The sequence below is a fragment of the Octopus sinensis genome, linkage group LG15 (genome assembly GCF_006345805.1).
Source record: "Octopus sinensis linkage group LG15, ASM634580v1, whole genome shotgun sequence".
Lineage (NCBI taxonomy): Eukaryota > Metazoa > Mollusca > Cephalopoda > Octopoda > Octopodidae > Octopus > Octopus sinensis.
In genome coordinates, this window is record NC_043011.1 from 36,317,360 (window position 1) to 36,327,359 (window position 10,000).

At 35.7% G+C, this 10,000-nt stretch overlaps 1 long non-coding RNA gene across 1 annotated transcript in view; it reads right to left on the reverse strand.

Annotated features, from left to right (window-relative positions):
* The window catches only part of LOC118766427, a 13,836-nt gene that overhangs the window by 418 nt on the left and 3,418 nt on the right, over positions 1-10,000 (reverse strand). The window contains exon 2 of the long non-coding RNA XR_005002360.1: positions 2,157-2,160. This is a non-coding gene — a long non-coding RNA (uncharacterized LOC118766427). The remainder of the gene's footprint in view (positions 1-2,156; positions 2,161-10,000) is intronic.

Consider the following 10,000-nt stretch of genomic DNA (forward strand, 5'->3'; position numbering starts at 1 on the left):
CAATCAGGTGGTACTGTCATCGACCACGTCTGTGATTTTGATTTTGGTTTCACTTGCCTCAACAGGTCTTCACAAGTAAACTTTATTATCCAATAAATGAGGGGTACTCATAAGTGGGCTGGTTATACCTACTATACCTGTTTATATAATAGATATTGTCAATGCATATACACGTGTGATCGTTTTTACAATGGTTTAAAAATTGGTGTTTTGTATCTCTACACTGCAACCCATATTATTAGGTAAATCAGCCTGCTTTCAATAAATAAATGTATATTCGTTCAAAACCTGTTGTTTTCTCACTGACTGTTGGCAACACTTATCTGCATAATTTCTGTTAAAATAAATTGGATCCGCTCAGACGGAAACAAACAGTGGTCATTATCGTGTAGCAGCAACATTTCTGCTGTCCCAAATTATTAAGCAGGTGCCCAATTAAGTGTCTTTGTGGGTCAGAAACGTAATCTTACCTCGAATGAGAAGTCTACCATCGTGTCAGAGCTTGGAAAAGGAAAAACAACCATTGTAATATGAAAAATATTGAAAAGAGATCACTGAACAGTGAAGAAATTTGTACAGTCTCCTGTTTCTGTTTGGTCGAGGGCAGATAAGGGTGGGTTGAAGGTTGCTTTGAATTGTACTTTGTCAAGTGTGAAAAGGGAAGTTGTGTGGAACCCATGTCTGATAAGTAGAGAAGTCTTCGTGGCAAGGAAGAAGCAGGTAGTCAAGAATGTCAGACCTGTTACAAGGGCCCCTTCTGAAGGCTTTTCATAAGCAGAAGAGACTGAAATGAGCAGAAGAATACATGAAGATAGATTTTTTTCAACAGTTCGGTTCACTGACAAATGCTGTACTACCCTTGATGGATCAGATGGCTGGAGTAAAGGTGGGAATCAATCAGTGGGAACCATCCTCATCGTTTGAAACACCAACAGCGGGGCGTTGGGAGGGGTCATGATTTAGACTGGCATCATTGATGATATGATGGTCAGGCCATGCAAAGTCCCAGATAGCATTAAGATGACATCAAAAACATATGTTACCTTCTTAAAAGACAATTTCCAAACGTGGTTCAAAAGGCAAAAACTTTCATTCAAGAGAAAGCTGGTCTGCATACAAAATAATGCCTCATCTCATACAGTGAAGAATTCTAAGGAATACCTGCAGCAAATAGGCTTCTCTGGAGGTCGTTTGATGGAGTGGTCACCTTGTTCCCTTGACTTAAACCCAATTGAGAACCTGTGGAGTGTTATTAAGCAGGATGTTTACCAAGATGGACAGCAGTTTTCAAGTAAAGTTGGTCTCTGGGATGCTATTGTAGATGCTGCTCAAAGCATGACACAAGAGGATATCATCACCTTGATAAATTCAAAGAATCAGCACGTAAGGAAGGTTATTGCATGTGGAGGACCATACATCAAACATTAGGAGCTGTGCGACATCATAATAGCATGATTATTTTCATTCCAACGTATTATTATGTTTACCATTAAGTCCTTTATGAATATTTTTTTGGTTAAACCTTTACTGTTGAATTAAATAATATTTGTTCTGATACAATTATCATTTTTATTATACTTGCCTAATAATTTGTGATGGGGGAAAATGTTGTCCAATCATGAAAATGGCTGCCATTTGTTGGCATCTGCACAGATCTGATTTATTTTAACAGAATGTGCAAAGATAGGTGTTGCCAACAGTCAATGGGAAAACAAAAGGTTTTGAACGAATATGCATTTATTTATTGAGAAAAGGTTGATTTTCATATGGCATAGTGGTTAAGAGCATGGACTACTAACCCCAAGATTCTGATTCGATTCCAAGCAGTGACCTGAACAATAACAATAATAATAATAATAATAATATATTTCTTTACTGCCCACAAGGGGCTAAACATAGAGGGGACAAACAAGGACAGGCAAAGGGATTAAGTTGATTACATCGATACCAGTGCGAAACTGGTACTTTATTTATCGACCCCGAAAGGACGAAAGGCAAAGTCGACCTCGGCGAAATTTGAACTCAGAACGTAGTGGCAGACGAAATACCGCTAAGCATTTCACCCGGCACGCTAACATTTCTGCCAGCTTGCCGAATAATAATAAAATAGAAATTAGCAAAATGTGAAACCTGAAGACTAAAACAATACCTGCTACCTAGCTCAGATATCAGGAAACCCCAAAATGGCAGAAATTCAAAAGATAGTGCTCATGGGAACTGCCCATATCCTACCCCAAATACTTTCTATGTAATCTCAAGTTTTAAAACAAACATAATTTTCTTATGGTTTCTTAAACATTCTCTAGAACAACACTATGTACAAAACCAAATATATGGCACCATAGGCATAACACCAACATGAACTTCCAACTTGTTTTCTCTTGAGGTCTCTGGGTGAGACTTGGAGTCAACTTGTACCAATGTAAAGCAAAAGTCAAACATGAAATAATAATAATAATAATAATAATAATAATAATAATAACATTGTAAAATACCTTAGGAATGAGAACCCAGGTTCGAAATTTCCGCAAGACACATGATGAAGGCTGGAGGGTATATCAGCCGAAACGTTGTGTTAACAACAAACAAGATAAGGACAAATATCCATCAAATGTAAATAATGTAAATAAAGGTTGATATGCCTAATAATTTGGGGTGCAGTTTAAATGTGGAGGGAATCTGTGGAAGAGGTAGAATCAGGAAAACATGGGACAAAGTGGTGAAATATGATCTTTGAATGTTGGGCCTAACGAAGGTGATAGCAAGTGACCAAGATCTTTGGAAATATGCTGGGCTTGAGAAGACTCATCAGCCAAGCAAAATTGTTGTCACACTCATTGCTGGGGGCATGTAAATGGCACTCATGCGAGTGGCACATAAAAAGCACCCATTACACTCTTGGAGTGGTTGGCGTGAAGAAGGGCATTCAGCCATAGAAACCATGCCGAATCAGAATGGAGCCTGGTGCAGTTCTCTGGCATACCAGTTCCAGTCAAACTGTCCAACCCATGCCAGCATGGAAAGCAGTTGGTAAAGGATGATGATGACGATGACGACAACAACGACGACAATGATGATGATGATCATCATGATGATCATGATGATCATGATGACGACGACGACGACAATGATGGTGATGATGATGGAGGTGATGATGATGACGACGATGATGATGACGATGATGATGGAGAAGAATGTGACGATGATGTATATATGTCTGTATTTTCAAGCATGACTTAGAGATTCAGCAAAACGATTTTAATAAAATGAGTGCAACACTGAAGTAGACAGTGAGATCAATATAGCTGTCCAAAAGCCCTGAAGGCATTGCCCACATATGACCAGAGGTCAGTGGCTGTAACAACTAGTAATAGCCTCAGATTTCTGACACAAGGCCGACAGTTTTTTTGAGAGAAGGGGGAAGTGAATTACATCGACCCCCAACAACACTTATTTTATTTACCAACTTCTCACACTTATTCTATCAACCTCAAAAAGAATAAAAGGCAAAGTCGACTTCAGGAGAATTTGAACTCAGGACACGAAGACAGACAAAATGCTGTGAAGAATTTTTGTTCAGAGTGATAATGGTTGTGCCAGCTTGCCGCCTTAGTTGTAACTAGCAATAAAATGAAAGCATATACACCCAGCTTTATCCTCATCTCATTTTCTCTGCATTTAATTCAGCCTCATATTCTCTCTCTCTCTCCTCTGATCTTAATCTTTCTTCCCCTCACTCTCTCTTTCTCTCTTACTCTCTATCACTCTCTCATGCTTTTCTTTCTTCTTTCCCCCCCTTCTGTTCATAGAAAGCAAGTGTCTGCCATAAATCTGTGATCTGTGCAAACTCAGGTTTTAGTATAATAGCAGATGAGATCAGATGGATATACATATATATACCCTACTTTTAATTTTTCATTTGGCAATGCAATATCAGAATATTAATAAAACGAATAATCAAATGCATATCACATTGTCAGTAGCAAAGGGCAGAGATCAAAAGACCATGTGTAGATGTCTACAAAAACGTAGACATTTATAATGATATATACATAAATACATACACAGGAATAAACAGATGCATTCCTAGAATGCCAAGCTAGATCATCAAAATAAGGGTAGGAATACATACATACATAAATATATGTATGTATGCATCTTATATATATATATATATATATGTATATGTATATGTATATATATGTATATGTATATATATATATGTATATGTATATATATGTATATATAATATATATATATATGTATGTATGTATATATTTATATATTATGTACGTATGTATATATATATATATATATAATATATATATATATATATATAATATATATATATATATGTATGTGTATACATACACACACACACACACACACATATATATATATGCATATATATATATATAAATATACATATGTATGCATATATATATATGCATAAATAAATATATATATATAGATATATGTAGGTATATGTATGTATGTACCTATGTCTACATACGCACATGTATACATACCCATATATATATATATATTATGAACATCAAACATTATGCAGCATCAAATTTCATACCTGTACATAAATATAATTATTGATGGATATTTACAGACACATACGCACATGTGTATGTATATGTAGGTATGAGCACATATGCACACGCATGTAGGTGTATATAAAACACATGCATATATATATACATGCATGCATACATAATAATACATGCATCTATGTATATACATATTATCTATAGATTTATCTACCTATCAATCTCTGTCTATATATGTTTGTATATGTATATATATATATATGTATGTATATATATATAGGTGTGTGTTGTGAGCCATAAATTCTTTCAATCTTTGAGATAGGTATTCTTTTATACACTCAACTTCTTTCCCTTTCAGTGTATATATGTCACTGTATCACTGAATCAACCAGACTACTGAATGATGTGATACACTGCTGATCACAATGCGCTTCCTTACATTGTTGTAGCTTTCAAATGATACCACCCCACTGGCTAGGCGGACACAAAACTAACATTCTCTCTTTCTATTTTCCTCTTTCTCCTTCTCTCTTTTTATTTTCCTCTCCGTTTCTCTCTTTCTCTCTTTCTTTTTTCCTCTCCCCCTCTCTCTTTCTATATCCCCCTCTCTCTCTCTTTCTGTCTTCTCTCTCATTCTGTTTTCCTCTCTCTCTTTCTGTCTTTCTTTCTATTTCCCTCTCTCTCTTTCTGTATTCTCTCTCATTCTGTTTTCCTCTCTCTCTTTCTTTCTTTCTTTCTTTCTTTCTTTCTTTTCCTTTTCCTCTCTCTCTTTCTGCCTTCTCTCTCATTCTACTTTCCTCGCTCTCTCTTTCTCTCTTTCTATTTCCCTCTCTCTCTCTTTCTTTCTTCTCTCTCATTCTACTTTCCTCTCTCTCTTTCTATTCCCCCCTCTCTCTTTCTGTCTTCTCTCTCATCTTAATAATCCCCAGTACAGTTTCCACAAAGCAAGATCCATCAATGACCTGTTCTTCTATGTTACACATTAGTGGGGTCCTGCCATGAAAAAAACTTATGAAAACAATGTTGACACCTTCAATGCAACAAAAACTTTTGACTGTATTTGACATGAATACTTCTTATCAAAACTGCTCACGTGTGTGTGTGTGAGCTTGACCCATCTCTCATCTTTTGCATTGGTACTTTCCTCACAGACCACAAAATTGCAGGGTATCTAAACAGGTCCTTTTTTTTTGGCCCCTTATCAGCTTATCTCTGACATTCCTCAGCATTTCGTTTTTCACCCAACTTTTTTCAGTAATTTTGGCTACAATGATCTTCAAGTAATGTTGAAAGAAAGTGAGTTTGTTTTGAAATCCTATATGTAAGAATAAAAGGAAGTTTATCTCTTCTGTTTTTATTACTAAAATTATGTTTGTGTTTAGTTGTGTGTTTGAAATATCTTGAAGTCATTATCATCATCATCATCATCATCGTTTAATGTCGGCTTTCCATGTTAGCATGGGTTGGACGATTTGACTGAGGTCTGGCAAACCAGATGGCTGCACCAGACTCATCCTATAAATATTCTCAATATATTCTGAGTTTTAATCTCAAATCAAATCTTGCTCTAAGCATTTAAATTTGTGAGCAGTTTGTGTATTTGTTGTAGTTGCAGTTATTGTTTGGTCATAAGTTTGTTCAATTACCAGTTGTTAGAAGCAGATATGGTGACTTTGAATATCGTAAAATGAAAAATTTGAAAATTTTTAATTGAAATGTTTGATGTATTTGTAGAAAAGAGGGAAATGTTTAGTGATTAATTTGAATACGTTGTGTGCTGCATAGGTCATTTCCTCAATGTTAAAAGGAGAGTTATACCAAGTAATTCTTGGTTTTGATTGTAGCCATTATTAATGTGTCTGTTGTGTTTGTCCATTAAAATAATTTATTCATTGTATATACTTTTAGAGTAAGATATAAAATCCAGAATATATGGCAATCAAAATATTCTTCAAAACCTCGTTGGTGATTTGATGATAGAGAGGTGTATTTTGCAATTTTCATTTCTGGATTTGATTATACACATGGTTTATTTAAGTTAAGGATCACCTTAGGAATATTGGCAAAAGTTATATAATAGTTATGTCAGTGTTATATAAAATATAATAGTTATGTCAGTGGTTATATAAAATCAACTTAGTTTAAATAAAAGATAATGATTTTTTCCCTCTTAAATGAGCATCATCTAGATAAAGTCAACCATTGAATTTATGCGAGAATTTTTCAAATTTTACATTAATAATTTTTCTTTGGGTTTTATTACGATACACTTTTTTCCAAGTAGTATAATAAATTTGTAAGGTTTGGATGATAAAATGATTTTATTTTTTAATACATAAGTTTACATGCATAACCTTATAACTAAATCACATGATTCAATCTTGAACATGCAGCTGACTCCCATTGTTTGCTGCATTTTCTTTAATTCATTATTAAAAAAAAGACCCCAAAAAACTGTGCATTCAAGCATTCGTTGTTGTATGTATAAGCAGCAATTATGTTAGTGATTTTGTTTTACATTATTTCCATGATTTTCCCCTGACCAAGCATCAGTGTGATCTCAGTATCAAATTTGGTTTTCTTGTTGACAAAATGTACACCACTGGGAATCATAAACTTAATTTGTACACACACACACACACATACACACACACACATTTGGTGTGCATCAAGATGGGTTGTTTGAACTATTTACACAAATATCAACAAATGTATATGATCCAGATATATTTTTACATTTTGAAGATCTTTGGTAAGTCTGTTACTTCTACAATATACTTATAATTTGGTTGAAATTTCTAGTTCGTAACATTTAAGATTTTAATTTGTAATTTGATCTCATTCTGCTAGATTTCTTTCATAACTTGATTTATTCTTAGATCAGCCAGATACTTAGTTCAGAATTTCCTGCTCCTTGTGTTGAGAAAAAAAAAATGGATGGAGGGTGCAATATGAGGTGAAATGATGGCACATCCTAGCTTCTTTAAATATGGAAGCAATTTTAGCCTCTGATTTATCCTGGCAAAGCAAAGCTCCACTTCTAGCTGCTATGAATATATTGTTTGTTCCTTCTTGAGCCACGCCTGGCTCATTAGGGCTGGTTTCCCGGTCTCCTTGGCGTATAGGTTCCCCACCTGGATGGGACACTGGTCCATCGCAGGTGAGCTGCAAGATGCAGGAGGAAAGAGTGAGAGAAAGTTGTGGCAAAAGAGTCAGCAGAGGTCTGGCGGTGTTAAATTAGGTGATCTTGGTGGCCAAAATCCCTTCAAAATAATCCTTTTACTGAAAAGCTCCTAAAGTTGCTCCATGGTGATGCGGAGGATGAAAAAAATTCACTGCGAAGAGACTTTTTGAACACCCTGTAGAAGCAATTTTATTTTTGATTAAGATTTTATTCTGTTAAAGCAACATTCGACTTCTACTCTATTGAGAGTTTGATTTCTGAACATGAATATTTGTAAGATTTTATATGCAAAGAAAAAAAACAAGACAATGATATACCTATAGGTACATATGTATGAGCGTATACACACATATAAAGACAATATATACATATACATATATTGACACCTGATGTTACTGCAGCAGCTGCTGCTACTACCACTACTACTACTACAACTACTGTTGCTGCTGCTCTGGCTGCTGTTGTTGCTGCTGCTGCTACTACTACTACTACTACTACTACTACTACTACTGCAGCTACTACTACTCTACTACTACTACTACTACTACTACTACTACTACTACTACTACTACGACTACTACTGCAGCTGCTGCTGCTGCTACTGCTGTTGCTGCTGCTGCTACTGGTGTTGCTGCTGCTGCTGCTGCTCTGGCTGCTGTTGTTACTGCTGCTGCTACAACTACTACTACTACTGCTGCTGCTGCAGCTCCCATTGCTGCTGCTGCTACTACTACTACTACGGTTTCACTGTTTCTTTTCTCCTTTCCTTCTGTTTATCCTAATATAATTTCTTCCAACTGAGTGTCGATAATGGAAAGGATATCAGCTTACATAAATATTCCAGTTTATTCTTTCAGTCCTTTACACATAGCATATATTTTCAATACATTTCAAATTCTATTCCCATATTTCAATGATCATAATGGTCCATTAAAATACTAATTAAAATTTTGGCTTCACATTATTTGACTTCTTATTTTATTTAATTTTGATCAGAGGTCTAATGAATAGAGTTTCCACAATTCCTCATAGGTAGTTGGCTGATACAGCTCTGTGTCTATAAATATAGAAACAATTATGTCAGGTATTCTTTATATGAGTTTCCTCTGATGAAGTATCGATGTAAAATCTGTAATATTTGGCCTGATTACAGAAACTACGTAAATTGGATGCAATATAGACAGTTTAGATTATTACTTGTTGTTACCATGGGGATATGCCTGTCTGTGTGTGTTTGCATAAGTAATATATATTGTATTGTGTATCTAAAAAGACCGATAGAATAAGTAGTGGGCTTACAAAAGAGTAAAAAAAAATATCTGATAAACCATTGTTTGTTACTATTAAAGCTTTTGAATGCTCACTTTTTGGAACTCCTATTGAATTTGTTCTTTCTTACAATTCTCTGTACATGAGCACCTTTAGGTGTTGTTCTTTGAACATAGCCACCCTGCCATAATTACTGATGTAGCACTTCAACATCAATGCCAATGAGTCTGGAGTGTTGCAGAATTTTCTTATTTCAATGTCATTTTACCTGCTTGTCCATAACATGCTACACAAGCTTCTCTCATGGGTATGTTCCAACCATACTCAATCTTTACAGTTGTGGCCTATGACACCTACTCTCAACCACTCTCCCCACATATTCTACTCCCACCCACACTCATAGTTCTTCTTTTCATACTTGCTTCTACCTGAACACCTTAATATTACTTAATATGCTACAAGAACCTGCTCTTCAACTCTCTTCTCTCATATTCTTAGCATAAAGTCTGAAGCTGACCTCCTTTGTTTCAGGTTTAGTAGTCTTGCAAGGTGCATGTTAGGTGAAGGAGTGGCTGTGTGGTAAGTAGCTTGCTAACCAGTTACATGGTTCCGTGTTCAGTCCCACTGCATAGCACCTTGAGCAAGTGTCTTCTATTATAGTCTCGGGCTGACCAAAGCCTTGTGAGTGGATTTGGTCAACGGAAACTGAAAGACGCCCATCGCATATATGTATTGCTTGACAACCGATGATGGTGTGTTTACATTCCCATAACTTAGCGGTTTGGCGAAAGAGACCGATAGAATAAGTACTAGACTTACAAAGTATAAGTCCTGGGGTCGATTTTCTCAACTAAAGGTGGTGCTCCAGCATGGCCACAGTTAAATGACTGAAACAAGTAAATGAGTAAAGAGTAAAGAGAGTATAACCTCACTAGTGCTGGCGGCATGATAAAAAAGCACTCAGTACTTGCAGTAAAGTATGTATGTG